General features: G+C 48.7%; 1 protein-coding gene and 1 non-coding gene across 2 annotated transcripts in view; both read right to left on the bottom strand.

Moving 5' to 3' along the window:
• NECTIN2 (nectin cell adhesion molecule 2) overlaps nucleotides 1–15,654 on the bottom strand; it is a 45,268-nt gene that overhangs the window by 15,223 nt on the left and 14,391 nt on the right. The window lies entirely within an intron of this gene.
• Nucleotides 2,992–3,113, bottom strand: LOC117052554. The gene has a single exon (XR_004427293.1). It is a non-coding gene; the product is annotated as a U6atac minor spliceosomal RNA (small nuclear RNA).

The following is a 15,654-nucleotide window of genomic DNA, read 5'->3' as shown; positions in this document are numbered from 1 at the left end:
GGCACTATTAAAACAGGAAGAGCTGTGTTGGTTGCGCAAGCTGTAGCTCTTGCAGTAGGCATGGCATGCTATTTCACCATCGTTTTCTGCTGGGCAATTCCCCTTGGTGTCTCAGTCTGAAAAATGGGACTGTGTCGCAGCGCTCCGTCAGCACAAAACCCTGGGACACTGGACATGCCCAAGTCATGCTGAGGACCTGTCAGGAATGAATCCGATACACGTGGGGAACCTGCAAGCAGGATGCAAGAACAAGACAACTCTTCCCACCCCGCCATTTCCAGTAACTGCTTCCAGCTGTGGAGGCACAGCATAGCTAGCAGCCACTGATGGTCTTATCCTGCACAAATTTGTCCAGGACTCCTTTCAAGCTACCCAAGTTGGTGTTCATCACTGCTTCCTGTGGCAGAAAGTTCCACAGTTTTCACTCTGCGCCGCATGAAGGAGGACTTCCTTTTATCCGTCTGGTATCTTCCACTGAACGTCCATGAGTTCTAGCGCTATGAGAGAGGGAGAGAAACTTTCCCCCAATGCCTGGCATACTTTTATAGCCTTCTCTCATGTCACCTAACAACAACAACAGTTTTTATTATTTATACCCTATCCTTCTTACTTGCATTTTCCCTAACCAAAAAGTCCCTTTCCTCATACAGGAGTTGCTCTACAGCAGGGTTTCCCAAACTTGGGTCTCCAGCTGTTTTTGGACTACAATTCCCATCATCCATGGCCACTGGGATGATAGGAGTTGTAGTCCAAAAACATCTGGAGAGGCAAAGTTTGGGAAACACTGCTTTATGGTATTCAGAGGCAAACTGAATACAGTGGTACCTCGGGTTGCAAACACTTCGGTTTACAGACCCTGCTAACCCAAAAATAGTACCTCGGGTTAAGAACTTTACCTCAGAATGAGAACAGAAATTGCGCGCTGCGGGCGCAGCGGCAGTGAGAGGCCCCATTAGCTAAAGTGGTACCTCAGGTTAAGAACAGTTTCAGGACCTCCAGAATGAATTAAGTTCGTAACCAGAGGTACCACTGTACTTAAAACTGATAATTTGTCAGCTACTCTGGGGAATCTTTGGTGCGGCAGAAGGGTTGCAGAACGGGATAAAGACCTCCAGATCTTCCTATAGCGATTAAAGTAGGTGTCTCTGTTTGTGGACACCAGCTGGGCACGGATGCCAACCATTTTCACCATCCTGGGAGTGAGAAGCGAGGTTCAGGGATTTCATATATCTCATATTGCATCACAGGACGGAGTTTTGGGCAGCCACTTCTTTCCAGGACAGATCCTTGGTAAGCTGCGGTTCAGGCAAAGTCTTGCGTCGGAGGTGAAAGCAGGAGAGAAGGCTCTAGTTTTACCAGCCAAGCGGGTACCGCTGGGGAGGATCACTCCCTTATCAGATATTGATATATACGAACTGAGGAAACAGATGCTGAAATTTTTCCAAAGGCACAGTCAGAAGGACCTGTCTGGGGAGCTCGTTCATTATGTGATGATGTAGGGCAGGGGCAAGGGAAGGGATGAGTGAGTCAGGGCTGTGATTTTGAAACAGTCACGGGGGGGGGGGGCAGGGAGGGGGGCGTGCATGAGAGTGAAACTTAGCCATTCAAGGAAGGAGAGTGATTTTGAGAGAAGCGAGGTGGGAGGGAGAGAACGCAGGCGATTTTTCTAGCTGAGCACAGGAGGTTTCAAATTCCAGAGGGATGACGGCACATCTGCGCCACTCGGTTCCCGCTCATGCCCCACCACCACCCCGCCGCCCACAAAGACCCGGGCATCAGCCCACACCTCACAAAAGCCTGTTGGAATAGTCACCCTCCCATGCTCTCTCTCTCCCTGCCCCCACTCTCTCCCAGGCTCTCTCATGCTCCAAAGAGCTGGGAACAAAAGTTTTATCTTATCTCTGTTCCACCCGCCCCCATGCAAAGTCCAGTTTCGCTCTCACCCGCCCCTGCTCGCTGCAGCGAAAGCCTAGTGCCATGCACCCATCCTGACTGAAGGCCACAGTTTAGCCTCAGTGACCAGTGCCTTGGGGGAAGCCCAGAGAGACCTAGCACCAGGAATCGCAGGCATGAGTCCGTTCCACCATGGTTAATTAAATTGCAGGGTGGATAAGCACCACCTTTTTTTCGAATCGACATGCCAGTTTTGTTTTGCTTTCCCCAGCCCCCCCCCCCCCATAGGATTCCTGTGTTCTTGGCAGCTGCACAAGCAGAATATCCAACAGGGAAGGTTTTTGCAGCCCCACAGGTGTAGCGCTGCAGGAGAGTGCCCCCACACCTTTAGATTTCCGGTGGCTGAGGGGCCATTTGCTCTTAGTGGTGGCCTTTTCAGGAGAAAAGTGCAAGGGCCACGGGGAAGGGATGTGGCAGAGGTCTCCCAGTGCGGATGGTGTCAAGAAAGGAGGAGAAGCCAGAGCAGCGGTTCTCAAAGGGTGTGGCATACCACGCTGGGGTGGGCCAGAGAGGATGGCAATTGTGGCGGGGAGATTCAAGGACAATCAAGGGAATGGTTCTGCGAATGATTCCTGTTCTTACGCAGCTGCATTGTTTTATATACTTTCTGCACGCCCCATGATCATATTATGAAGTAGTTGTGCTCTATGTTACAAGTCAAGCACTGGAATCATAGAATTGTAGAGCTGGAGGGGGCCACAAGGAAACAGAATCTTTCAACCAATGTGGGGCTCGAACCCACAACCCTGGGATTAAATGTCTCATGCGAGCCAGTGTGGTGCAGTGGTTAAGAGTGGTAGACTCGTAATCTGGTGAACCGGGTTCGCGTCTCCGCTCCTCCACATGCAGCTGCTGGGTGACCTTGGGCTAGTCACACTTCTCTGAAGTCTCTCAGCCCCACTCACCTCACAGAGTGTTTGTTGTGGGGGAGGAAGGGAAAGGAGATTGTTAGCTGCTTTGAGACTCCTTTGGGTAGTGATAAAGCAGGATATCAAATCCAAACCCTTCTTCTTCTTCATGCTCAACCAACTGAGCTATCCAAATAAACTTGCCACAAAGTAAGTGGTAACGCCTTAACCATATGCGTGTTGTACAGGTCACAAGGACCTCTTCCATCCTTATCAAGGGGAGAGCTAACCTTCGCTCTTTTCGTTTTCCAATGCATTCCTTACCAATAATTTGTGTGTGTGTGTGTGTGTGTGTGTGTGTGTGGAGTGAGCCCAGAGAGAAAAAAATGTTTGAGAACCCCTGAGCTAGAGCCTAAGACGAGCAGTGCAGGGTCAGGCCAACAGCCCATCTGGTGCAGCATCATGTTCTCCCAGTGGCCAATGGGAAGCACACAACAGGGCCCGGGCGTAAGAGCAACTCTCCGCTCCTGTGGTTTCCAGAAACTGGCATTCAGGAGCAAACTGACTCCGACCACACGGAGGCAGAGCACAGCTATAGTGGTTAGTAGCCACTGACAGCCTTAACGCTCGTGAATTTGTTGTCTAAGTCCCTTTTAAAGGCCTCAGAGTTGGTGACCGTCACTGCCGCCTTAGGGGAGCAAATTCCACCGCTGCTCTATGTAAACAGCCCCACTGGCCTGCCTCTGTCCCCCACCCTCCTTATTACATTTTGCAAGCTCGTTTCCACCGGTATAACGAAAAAGAAGAAAGGGAAAAAGAGGAGTTGGGGGGGGGGGAGGCAAGAACCCAACCCGAACAGAGGAGCTAGCCAGCTGGGCTGGGTTGTTGTTTGGGTCAACGGGCCGCACCCTTTCTGGATACACTTTGCTCTTTAAATAAAAACCCCTCTCAGCTGCATTTCCTTAACAGGAAGGCCTCCCCGAGTATCAACCCCACCCTTGGGAATCTCTGGTGTTTACATGAAACTAGACAAAAGAGGAGACTTAAACGCACTTTCAGTCTCAGCGGAGCGAGTTTATCTTACTTCCCCAGAGTCGATGCCCGCATCCCTAGCAGGTTGGCTGAAGGGCGCTCACGGGGAATCTGAATTTTGAGAGCCGGGAAGGCGAGGTTTAAAAGCCTTTGCCTGGCCTCAGGAAAGGCACTTTTGAAAGCCTCAGGCTGCTCATCCGCAATATGATAATATATACCGCCCTACCCCACAAGCTACTGTAAGGACAGAGACACTATTTATGCATACTGTTTCTCTCATTATCATTATTATCCCTGCATTCCTCCTCCTCCTCGACTGAAGTCCTGTGCCTGTAATAGCTGTGCCACAAGCCAGGAGCGGGGCAAAGGTAAGAATAATAGATTCATAGGATTGTAGAGTTGGAAGGGACCCCCGAGGATCATCTAGTCCAACCCCCTGCAATGCAGGAATATGCAGCTGTCCCATGCGGGGATCAAACCTGCAACCTTGGCATTATCAGCACCATGCTCTAACCAACTGAGCTATCCAGCGTTTTCTCCATCAGATGCCTGCAGGAAACCTGGAAGCAAGACCCGGGACCCGGGCACAAGAGGGCTCTCCTCTCCCGCCATTTCCAGCCTCTGGTACTCAGAAATATATCTATGCAGAGCAGGAGACGACACTGACATCATACATAGCAGGATTTATCGATGAAGCAAGCTGCAAAGGATTTTGATCTGAAGCCAATGCATCCATGGAAACTTTTCCGCGAAATATGTAACCTGCGGCCTTCTGGATGTTGCCGCAGATACAGTTTCCATCACCCTAAACCTTCAGCCAGGGTGACGAGAGCCGACAGAAAACAACATCTCAGGGGTCAGCTACCCGAGTGTATGCTAACTGGCCAGAAAAATAACTGCCTAAGCCACAGCAGCGTTCAGAAAACGGGCAAAGCTTTTTTACAACAAGGAGATAAAGCGTCGGCACTGCTTACGGCTTCATGCACAGTTGCCGTCAAAGGCACAGCAGCAGTGGCTGCTGCAGAAGTTGGCAACGCTAGGTGTTCATCTTACCTCCTCTGCTGGCAACTTTTCTTGATACTGTTGTTCCCAGCCAGGAGGGGGGAAAGGCTGGGAACAGTAACTCTGCCAACACTGGGAGACCCCAACCCAAAGGAACCTAACCTATCCTCCAGCTGAGTTTTATTCCAACGGGTACAGGAGCGACATTTTAGATTCTGATGCAGCAGGGCCCCCTCAAGCCTGACTTCTGCAGCAATAAAACCGATAGCACATTAGCAAAGCTAAGCAGGGTCTGGTCTGGTTCCAAATTGGATGGGGGGCTGTGTGTTCCTGCATTGCAGGGGGTTGGCCCTCATGACCCCTTCCAACTCTACAATTCTATGATAGGCCTAACCAGTTTTTTTAAAAAAATCTTAACTCTGCACTCACAGCCTGCATCACGGGAGTGTCTCTGAGCATGTGCAGAGAGCCTTTCCATCAAGTAACCGCCTGCTAGGTTCTGGGCTTCTAGGTACCTCTCATTCTTACAGATGAAACACTGGTTCCAGTATGTTTCATTTCGTAACCAAAGCCCGACCATCATCTCCTCTTGCGTCAACTGACCCCTTTGTTTGTACATTCTTCTCAGGTGAAAGAAGTAAAACTTTAACTTCAAGCTGTCCTTTCTGCCACTTGCACAAATGTTCTGTCACTTATCTCTCCATGCCAGGAAACATCCAACGCAGCTGAACGTTATAAAATTCAGAAGAGACAAAGTACATTTTTCACACAGTGCATAGTTGGGCTGTGGAACTCACTGCCACAAGAGGTAGCACTGCCTGATAACGTGGGTGTTTTTTTTAAAAAGGGTTTGTTTGCTAAAGGCTCTCAATGGCTACTGCCAAAGTTTAGTGTCGCCAACTGGAATTAATGGCGGGGAGCTGGCCCTGTTTGCTTCTTTTAACGTGCAGGTGAAATCTGCACCCAGCCGTGGGGTATTCAGTCCACGAAAGGACAAGCAGCCCAGACATACAACCGGTCAGTTCCCTGTGTGGAAATTTTCCTACAATATCTGATAAGTTGCCAGGTTCTGTGACCGCACAAGGTTAATTATACCCTGCTATCTTGAGTCGTCTATTAATATCCCAAAACACAGCTATAAGGAAAACTGCCTGATTTCTCGTAAGAGGGCTGAGCATTAACAGCGAATCGGAGCTGCACAAAGTTAGGCACGTCCTCAAATTTCAATGGGTCTACTCAGAACATTGGATACAATGCCTTGCGCCCCTGTATGTTTTTAAACTTCCCATAGATGGTAGATCTAGGTAGTTGAGATCCCTGCATTGCAGGGGGTTGGAATAGATGCCCCTCGGGGTCCCACCCAACTCTATAATAGATCTATTTGGATCTACTGACATCAGGCAGCCGTACTCTTTTTGACACTTGTTTAAAACAAAGTATTTGCTTAGGTAAGCTCATCCAAACGTAGAAGTTACGTGTGTGTTATTTCTTTTCAGATGCTGTTGATTTTAGTCATCTTTTGAAAAGTTGCAATTACCTGTTTTAAATCAACCATTTTAATGTTTTATTTCATATTTTTGTAAACCACTTTGCTGTTTCCTTTCCTTTTTCACCCCCTTGGAAAGAACATACAGTATTTAACTGTTTTTGTGAATAGGCTTAGAGGTTTTCCTAGAAACAAGTTGTGTATACATTTTGTTAAATAAATAAAAATAAGTATTTCCCGGGAAGCAGGGTTGGGCAGAGAGAAAACAGAGCATTTCATTAATTTCAATTCAGGTAATATCAGGACACAGGTTTTACTGGCATATACCGGTACTTTTCCAGCTACATCTATTAGTACAAATTAAACAACTGTCACTCCCACCTGCATTTTAGGAACTGTAATCTAGCAAGTGTGCGGCGAATTCTTCATTGAAAGCAGAGGCTGTGGAACCTGAGGTCCACTCACTCTTTTGTTTTTGGATTATTATTTATATTGGTTTTTATACTTCCAAGGCAAAAAAATCCCCACAAAGTGGCTTACAATATAGCTAAAGCTAGTCTGATTACAAATTTAAACACAGCTAAAATTTCATTTTTAACAAAACAAACCCAAACAATCCCACGAGTCTCTTTCAGCTCAATGATTAAGGGTTCCGGTAAACAAACGGACACGTTAGACAAGTTTAGGAGAGGTGGAATCCTGATTTACAATTGGGCTCCAACTCCCACCAGCCCCAGCCAGTGTGACCAATGGCGAACGCTGATAGAAATTGGAGTCACTGTCTAGATCACGCACAGGGGGACCATTAGCCAACCAGATGTTCCCAAACTACAAGTGGCCAATTGGCCACAGATGCTGTTCCGTAACATCTGGAGGGCCAAAGGATCCCCACACACGGTTTGGACTCTAAAGGACCAGAAGCTGTGCCCATGGGCAATTCATAGTACTGCAAGGTGACGGTTTTATCTGCAGCTGCCGATTCGCATAGATCAGCCTTCGCTAAGCTGGTGCCCTCTGTACCATTTGGACTACAATTGCCACCGCTCTCAACCCAATGGGAGTGCTGGTCCAAAACAAGTATAGAGATACGTGCCCTAAGCTGGCGGCTTTCAGAACGTGGTCGAAGGAAACTCCAGCATCCTATGGAAGTTTATCAACTGTTTCCCTGCGATCCTAAACTAGTGTCCCTGGGTCTTCCCTTGAAATGCAGAGCTGGAGGAGAGCAATGGGTATAATCTAGAGCAGTGGTTTCCAATTGGTGGACCTCAGAAGGTCCACGTAACCCACCCAGTAGCTCCGTTCACATAACAAAAACTACCACAGATATATAAAAATCTTCAAAAGTAGGGGGCCCATGGCTTGGCCTTTGAAAAACAGAGGGTCTGTGATACTTAGCTAATTGGCAGCCAGTGACATCTAGAGCATTTATTGAGTTCAACATGGACTGATGGTTAGGTCCCATAGGACAGGCTATCACCCCCTGATATCAACTCAGCCATAGACATCTGAAGGCAGCCCTGTACTGGGAAGTTTTTAATGTGTGGTGCTCTGTTGTGGTTTTGTATATTTTGTTGGAAACGGCTCAGAGTGGCTGGGGCAACCCAGTCAGATGGGCCCAATTATTAGTACTGTACTGTGTTCCCAAAATCCTTCTCATCATCTAGAGCAGTGCTTCCTAAATTTGGGTCTCCAGCTGTTTTTTTTAAGACTACAATTCCCATCATCCCTGACCACTGGTGCTGCTGGCCAGGGGTGATGGGAGTTGTAGTCCAGAAACAGCTGGAGACCCAAGTTTGGGAAATCCTGATCTAGAGGTTCCTCATCAGCAGGGCAAGGAAGTCTGAAAGCCAGCGCCTGATACGGCTTAAACCTCTCAGATTCATAAACAGGGCCTTGCTGACAGCACACACCCGTTCCAAGAGTTGAATTACGCTATTTCTTTCATTTTTTTAAAGGGCTTTGGGGGGTTTGGTGTGCCCAGCGGGGGCCACACCCCAAAGCAGCCAGGGACCAGGAGCCGTCTCCAAGTGGCCTTCCTTTGACCTTTCTCCACAGAGTCCGACACTTGAGCACTTTTTATTGCCTAAGCAAAAACAGCTGCCGCCTCCTTCTTTCCCAGGCTGCAGCCTGGGTGGCGAAGGCGGCAGGCCCTGTCGGCGTGGAAGGACTTAACCCGATATTCACGCTAGGCTTTAAGTGGATCAGGCCCCACGGCGACCTGAAAGTGGATTGGGCCAACCAGTGGGCGAGGGATGAAAGCGGAAACCTAGAGCAGGGCCTTGCCAGTGGGCAAGAGATTAAAACATAATCTGGAGAAGACCTCGGCCACACTTTTGGCAGCTACCTCAGCGCTGCTACCGACACTTGGGAAACATGAATACGTTCTGTTTGCTAACATTCAAGCTGCATTTCGCAGCTTGCTTTGAAACAGCTGTTTGAGGGTGGTTCTGAACAAGTGCAAATTAATAATAATATTATTGCATGCAGGGTAACCTGCTAGGGACCCCCTTTCCCACACAACGTGGGCTAACCAAAAAGATTACACAGCAGAGAACCTATAGTACTTCAGACAACGTGGCCAATGTTCAAGGGTAATGAAAGTTGGGAACCAACCAACCTCTGGAGGGCCAGTGTGGTGTAGTGGTTAAGAGTGGTAGACTCGTAATCTGGTGAACCGGGTTCGTGTCTCCGCTCCTCCACATGCAGCTGCTGGGTGACCTTGGGCTAGTCACACTTCTTTGAAGTCTCTCAGCCCCACTCACCTCACAGAGTGTTTGTTGTGGGGGAGGAAGGGAAAGGAGAATGTTAGCCGCTTTGAAAAGCGGGATATCAAATCCAAACTCTTCTCTTCTTCTTCTACCCCTAGACTAGCACCTCCCATGAAGTTCGAACCCCAACATTTCATTACTATCGCACATTTAGCATTTGCCCCTAAGTGCTTCAACGAGGCTTTATGGTGGCTCCAGCGATGTGTTACAGACAAGGCCAAGAAGACAGTTTGTGCCTTAGCAAAGGCCGGGCCTGTGAACGTGTGGCAAAACTCGTCTGTTTGAAACCAAGGGCTCATAGCTCGCGCTCGTAACCACCGTGCAAGCCGCTTACAGATGAAGCGCCGGGCTTGCAGGTGAGCGAAAACGAGGCCGATGGCAGGCGTCCACCAGCCATGCTCCACTGAAGGGTGAAATAAAGATTTATAGGAAAGTGACAGGGAAGCGAAATTTCAGAAAGCCTCTCCTTTTTCTAAGTGTCAGAGCTCTCCCTGGGTGTGTCAATCATACACATCCTGGTGTTACGAGATTGGCAGAACCACACCAGGAGGGGTGGGGAATCCTAGGCAACTGAGTCAAATGCGGCCTTCTAGTCTTCTCTATGTGGCCCTCAAGATTCTCCCCAGGAAACATCACTCCCTGGCTGTGATTCACACACCCCTTGAGTGTTTCTGCTTGGCAAACAGATTTTTTTAAAATAAATAAATCACTGACATCCCTCACAAATATCAGATTGGGAACGAAGTATGCTATATGAGCATTTACGCAAAGTAAGAAAGTTTGCATCTATCGGGATGCATGCATTAAAAGTCCGGTGCTTTGATTTCTTTTTTAAATTCAGAACGGCGAACAGCCCTGCTGCTTTTGAACAAGGTATCTAGAGAGAGAGATCAGAGTTACAAGTTCAAGGAGACGGCTTGGAGGGAAATAAAGATGCCAGAATCCTAGGAAGTGCAAGTATTTGGGCTGCCAAACCTACGAGAAGTTCAGGGGCCCAACTTGCTGGACAGACAAAAGTACTTCAGTCACAACACATATGAGATTTGCTGCCAGAACGTGGTGCAATGGTACCTTCTACCTCTCTTTTTTTATAAAAAGAATGGGGTTGAGAAAGGGTTAGGCCCCAGGATGGGAACCTATGGCCCTCCAGATGTTTCTTCAGTTCAACTGCCATCAGCCCCAGACAGCAGGACCCAGTTGTCAGGGATGATGGGAACTGTAGTCCAGGAATATCTAGAGTCATACGTTATCTATCTTTGAGTTAGGCCAGTGTTTCCAGCAGATTTTGGACTACAATTCCCATCATCCCCAACCAGTGGTCTTGCTAGCTACGGATGATGGGAGTTGTAGTCCAAAAAAACAGCTGGAGACCCAAGTTTGGGAAACATTCGAGGTAGACTAACCTTTACCAACCTGGTGCTTTCCAGACTTGGTTGGACTTCAAGTCCCATCAGCCCCCTGGCCCAGCACCTGCTGGCTGGGGACTGATGGGAGTTGTAGTCCAACAACCAGGTTCATAAAGGCTAGGTTCGACAATGGCCTGGTTTGCATGACACCCTAAGCCAAACTGAGGCTTATCGAGACTGTGCAACTCCAGGAGAGCAGCTTCCAGATGCTTTATGCTTTTCTTTACTGCTGTGCTAAGCCGTGCCATGCCACGCAAACCAGACCCGAAATCAGGAAAGTCAGGCCTGTCAACCACCACTAGGCCTGCCAGATAAACAGGACCTCTGTGGTTCAGAGGCAGAGGACAACAAGAGGGCTGGCGTCTTGACAACAGAGGGGTGTTGGTTGCTTTCACGCCTTGCTTGTGAGCTCTGCCTGGGCTTCTAAGGCTGGGTGGGGCTTTAAATCCAATCCGGCAAGGCTCTTCCCTTTTGAGCTTAAGACCTCCCTTGCCAAGAGGATTAACCTGGGGTGGAGTTGGGGATGTCATGCACCCCTCAGCCCCGCTTGCATCATAGGCGCTGTGAATGTACACATGGAGAAGGAAGTAGGGTTAAGCACTCACACCACAAGGCCATGCCTCGTTCCCGTGCTGTTCTTTTATGTACCTGAGTAGACAACTGCAACAAAATGTTGCAGCAGGGAGCACTCCTGTTAAGGATTTTTGGCTGGCTGGCCATGCCTATTTTCAGGATACTCCATTTTAACACCTTCCTAATCTAACACCCTTATCGAGTTGTGGTTTCAGTGCGTTTCCCTCCACACATCCTTAACTTTTTTGTACTTCTGCAAACCTTGGGATTACCCTAGCCTGCCACTACTTCTCTCTTTTGCAGAGACCCTGTCGCTGTGATCGTGCCAAGGAACATGGGAATGTCGCAAAACTCTCCTCGGCCCGTTCAGAGAAAGCTATTCTCTCTGTAGTTGAGAAGAGGAATCCTGGGAAGGGGTAAATCAGGCCCAACTCTGGAAACAAAAAGAAACCCTGCAAGCAGTCCAGGAGAAGATTTACTCCTGCTTTCATCTGACTTCCAACTCATTTTCTCCCTGAAATAAGAGTTAAAGCAAGGGTTTGGAAATCTGTGTTTGTCTTTATTGGCATTTTAGCTTCCACTGAAATATTTCGCCTGAGAAAAACACATGCACCACCCCCCCTTTTTTAAAAAAAGGAAGAATATCATTTCTGTGGCAGTGCTTGTATTAAAATGGTCGTTAAACTGAACTCTTTGTGAGGGAAAAAAATAACTCAAGCTGCTTACAAAGATAAAATTTTAGCTCACTTCCCTACAGAACTGGAGAGAAGCATCACATCAATAGGTTGTTTTTTATTATTATTATTCATTGGCACAGCCTCCTGTTCCTCTATTAGCAGCCACAGATGTTTAGCTGGTGAGGCTTTTTCCTGGCATGGGGATAAAGTGACCGAGAAAAATTCACAGCTCATATTTCAATGCATCAGGCTGCTGTGGGAAAAACATTGGCAGGGTCTTTTTTCTTTCCTTTTTTAAAGGTAGAAATCCTACCCCAGAAGTGAACGCTGCCATCGATGTGGCCTGTATTCAAAGCAGTCTTTTCACTGCCTGCACCTGCAGTCACAGATGCCTGTATACAGTGCAAGGCACCGTAAACTGCCCTCTGTTTCTCCAAAACAGCACCTGGGCCATACCTGCTGTTCCTGCTTTTGAAGGAAACCCGATCTCCCTCCCGGGGCAGACAGGTGGTCATGGAGACGTGCAAAAAAGGGCGACAGATCAGACCGGTTCTAAACAGCAGGCACCTGCTGCCAAGGAACACCCTGGCCCCGTCCAAAACAACGGGGAGGTATTTGGGAGGCTGGTTTTAACAGTGCAATAAGAGCGAGGAGGTGCAAAACCCATGCACACTAACCAAACTACTTTTTTTTATTTATAGCACCGCAACGTACCTTTCCTAGCTGAAGGAGCATAGCTGTTTACAAAAGAACAACAAGCAGAGCTACTGGTGCAATTCTCTTTTCTCCTCAGAGCTGTGAGGCCTAGGCAGTGAGATTCTTTTGGCCAAATTCAGAGAGGAAGAGGGGGAAAGTGCCGATTAATGGGAGGCTGAGATAGGCCACTTTGCTAACCACATTGACATTCAACATTATTAACGAGTATTGTTAATGATAATAACAACAGGCAGGCAGACACACTGCCAGGACCTATTCTAATCAGACCGTGCCATCCCACAGGGCCAACAATCACCATTCTGCCGTGTGATAAAAGAGGGAGACAGGGTTATTTGGGTGGGAGAACTCAGAAACTGTAAACCGTCTTGGTGAAACGGCAGTATATAAATCCAGTAAATAGGAAAACCACGTATAAATTCATCTGCAGGAACCATTTAGAGCAGGGACACCCCTCCCCTCCAACCTAGACTACAACTCCTATCATTCCTGACCAAAGGCCATGCTCGCTAGGGGTGGTGGGAGCTGGCGTCTTGACAGCATCCAGAGAGGCTACGGACCTGAACCACTTTTATATGGCTGTATTTGGGAAGTTTGCTCACAGTACGAAAAGCAATTGGTGCCTCCCACTCTGCTCTTCCTTTGCAAATATATCAGGTTACAGGTAGGTAGCCGTGTTGGTCTGCCGTAGTCGAAACAAAACAAAACAAAACAAAAATTCCTTCCAGTAGCACCTTGGAGACCAACTAAGTTTGTTCTTGGTATGAGCTTTTGTGTGCATGCACACAAAAGCTCATACCAAAAACAAACTTAGTTTTAGATCCTGTTTGTTAGTAGCGTGATGAAAGATTGGTGATGTCTTGTTCTAAGTTGTTAATTTTAGAGGAGGTTTGTTTTTTAAGGAGTGCTTTCTCTTTTATGCAAGCTCCTCTGGTAACCGCTTTCATTATGTCCCATAAGAGGGGTGTTTTTATATCGTCTACATCGTTTTGCTTGAAGTAGTTTTGGAGAGTTTTTGTGAGACTCTCTCTAATTTGTTTGTTTGTAGTTAGGGTGGGACTGAAGGACCATGATGGGGTGGTTTGTGTTTCTCCTATTTTAATAGTGACTTCTAATAACAAACTTAGTTGGTCTCTAAGGCGCTACTGAAATATATCAGGAAGTACCTTTTGCCTCTGTAGCAACGTTTTTTTTAAAAAAAATTTTTTGCAAAAGACAGCACTTCACAATAAAGAAGAATCCACAGTTATGATGCCCCTCCAGGACTGGGTTGGAGAAGGCCAACATTGCCCTTTCTTCTGCGGATCAAATTCGGCTACGCGAAACTTCCTTTCCCCAATGGTCACTTCCTCTCCCACTCAGAGGAGACAGCCCAGTCACTTAGCCAGAGCCTCTAGGACATTTCGCTTGCAATTAATTTTATACCAAGCAAGGTGGCTTTAAATAGTCATGAGGCCGTGATAAGGCGAGGGATTTGGTGTCACCGTGGCAAGGATCCCTTCTGCTTCGGCAACATATGGGGTTCCTCGCCGCCATCAACCCCCAAACCTCCCCTTGTCAGGTAAACCCCAAAACAGGAAGGCAAGAAGAGTTAGGTTTTGATACATCTTTTAATTACACTCAAAAGCGGAGACAGAGCCCACCGGGGACACACACACAAAAAAACCAAAAGTACGAAAATAACTCTGTGCCTTTTCCACAAAGGCGGGGGCGTATTTACAGACATGTATGAAGGAGGGGGAAACCTGCTGGTCCTCGTTAAGGCACAGCATGGGGGTAGTGCAGAAGAGAGAGGAAGAGGGACCCATCTCCTGACCCTCCAAACAATTCCACAGGGACCCCCCCACCCCACCGAAAACAACGTGCACAATGATGGTGAACGATCCAGGGGAGTTTGAGGCGGGGGAACGTGGGGCAGGCCAGGCCGAACCGGGGGATGGACAGACCCCCGGCAAACAGATAAGCAAGTCTTTTGGAATAAAGCAAGGCCCAGGGGCTGGCAGTGCGAGTGGGGCTGTGCCCCCTCTCTCCTTCCCCCAACCCTGGCCGTGTTCCCTGATGAAAGAAGGGGGGCGATCCGAAGAGCAGGCAGGCCTTGTTTACCTGTTGAGACAGGCAGGGTGGAGGATGTGCAGAGAAGGGCAAGGAGGAGACAGCATTTTTAGACAGGAGCCTCGTCTTTTCCTCCCAAGCACCAGGCTGGGGGGGCAGGATTCAGCACCAGCCAAGACCACCCGGTTAAGAGCACCAAAAAGAAACCAGAGAGCGCCATTCGAGGGAGAGAGAGAGATTAAAGATTGCCAGAACCTGGGGGTGTCGTGCAAGGCAGGTTGAGCCCAAAGGTCCTTTTTCCAGTGCCAGGAGAAGCTAGCTGCATTTCCTTCCCAAGCTGCCCCACGCCCAGTTTTTACAGTCAGCTCTGCATCTCCTCTAACACGTACTACAAAAAAAGGAAGAAGTCGAATCCTCTTAAGGCAGCAGCACGCAAAACGTCTTCTGGTGGTCGAAGAAGAGGGAAATCTTCAAGGTAAAGAGTGTCCCGCCCCCACCCCCCGCTTCTTAAAAAAAGAAAGCAAAAACAAGTCTCCCCTTTTCGGCAAACCCCAACTTTATGGGGCTCCGACAAAACTCCCCCCGGGATGTCTCTTGCGGCTGCCTCGCCTCTCGAAGGGAGGGAGGCTTCACCCCACCAACAGAGTCTGGCCACACAGGGCCCATAAATTAAAACGAAAACCAGAACTTCATAGAGTCTCTCTTAAGCGTGTCTTTTGGGAAGGCCAAAGTTCTCTTCCCGGCCGGGCTCACACGTAGACAGCTGTCTTGGATATGATGGAGCCGTCGTGCTGGGACTCCATGTCGTCGAAGTCGTAGCCGTGGTGGGGAGAGCTGAGCCGCAACATGGGGCCTAACTGGTCGTACTGCTCCTCGTTGCCCTCCAGGCGGTGGGATGGGTAGCCGTAGGGCGAGTGGCGCTCCTCCCGTTCATCTTCCTCGTCGTACTCATCGTCGTCCTCCTGCCCCCTGCCCGGGGCGGCTTTGAGGGGCCGGTCGAGTTCGGTGAAGTCGCGGGCTGGGGGAGGAGCTGTCCCGTTGCCAAAGACCCGGGTCTTGGGGTCGTAAGTGCCTTTGGTGCCCCGGTGACGGTGGCGGCGCAGAGCAAAGAAGACTATGACTCCCAGGAGAGCCAGGGCTAGG

Source organism: Lacerta agilis, chromosome 8, assembly GCF_009819535.1.
Source record: "Lacerta agilis isolate rLacAgi1 chromosome 8, rLacAgi1.pri, whole genome shotgun sequence".
NCBI lineage: Eukaryota > Metazoa > Chordata > Lepidosauria > Squamata > Lacertidae > Lacerta > Lacerta agilis.
Note: the sequence above shows the minus strand (reverse complement) of the source record. Positions and strands in the feature narration are given on the sequence as shown.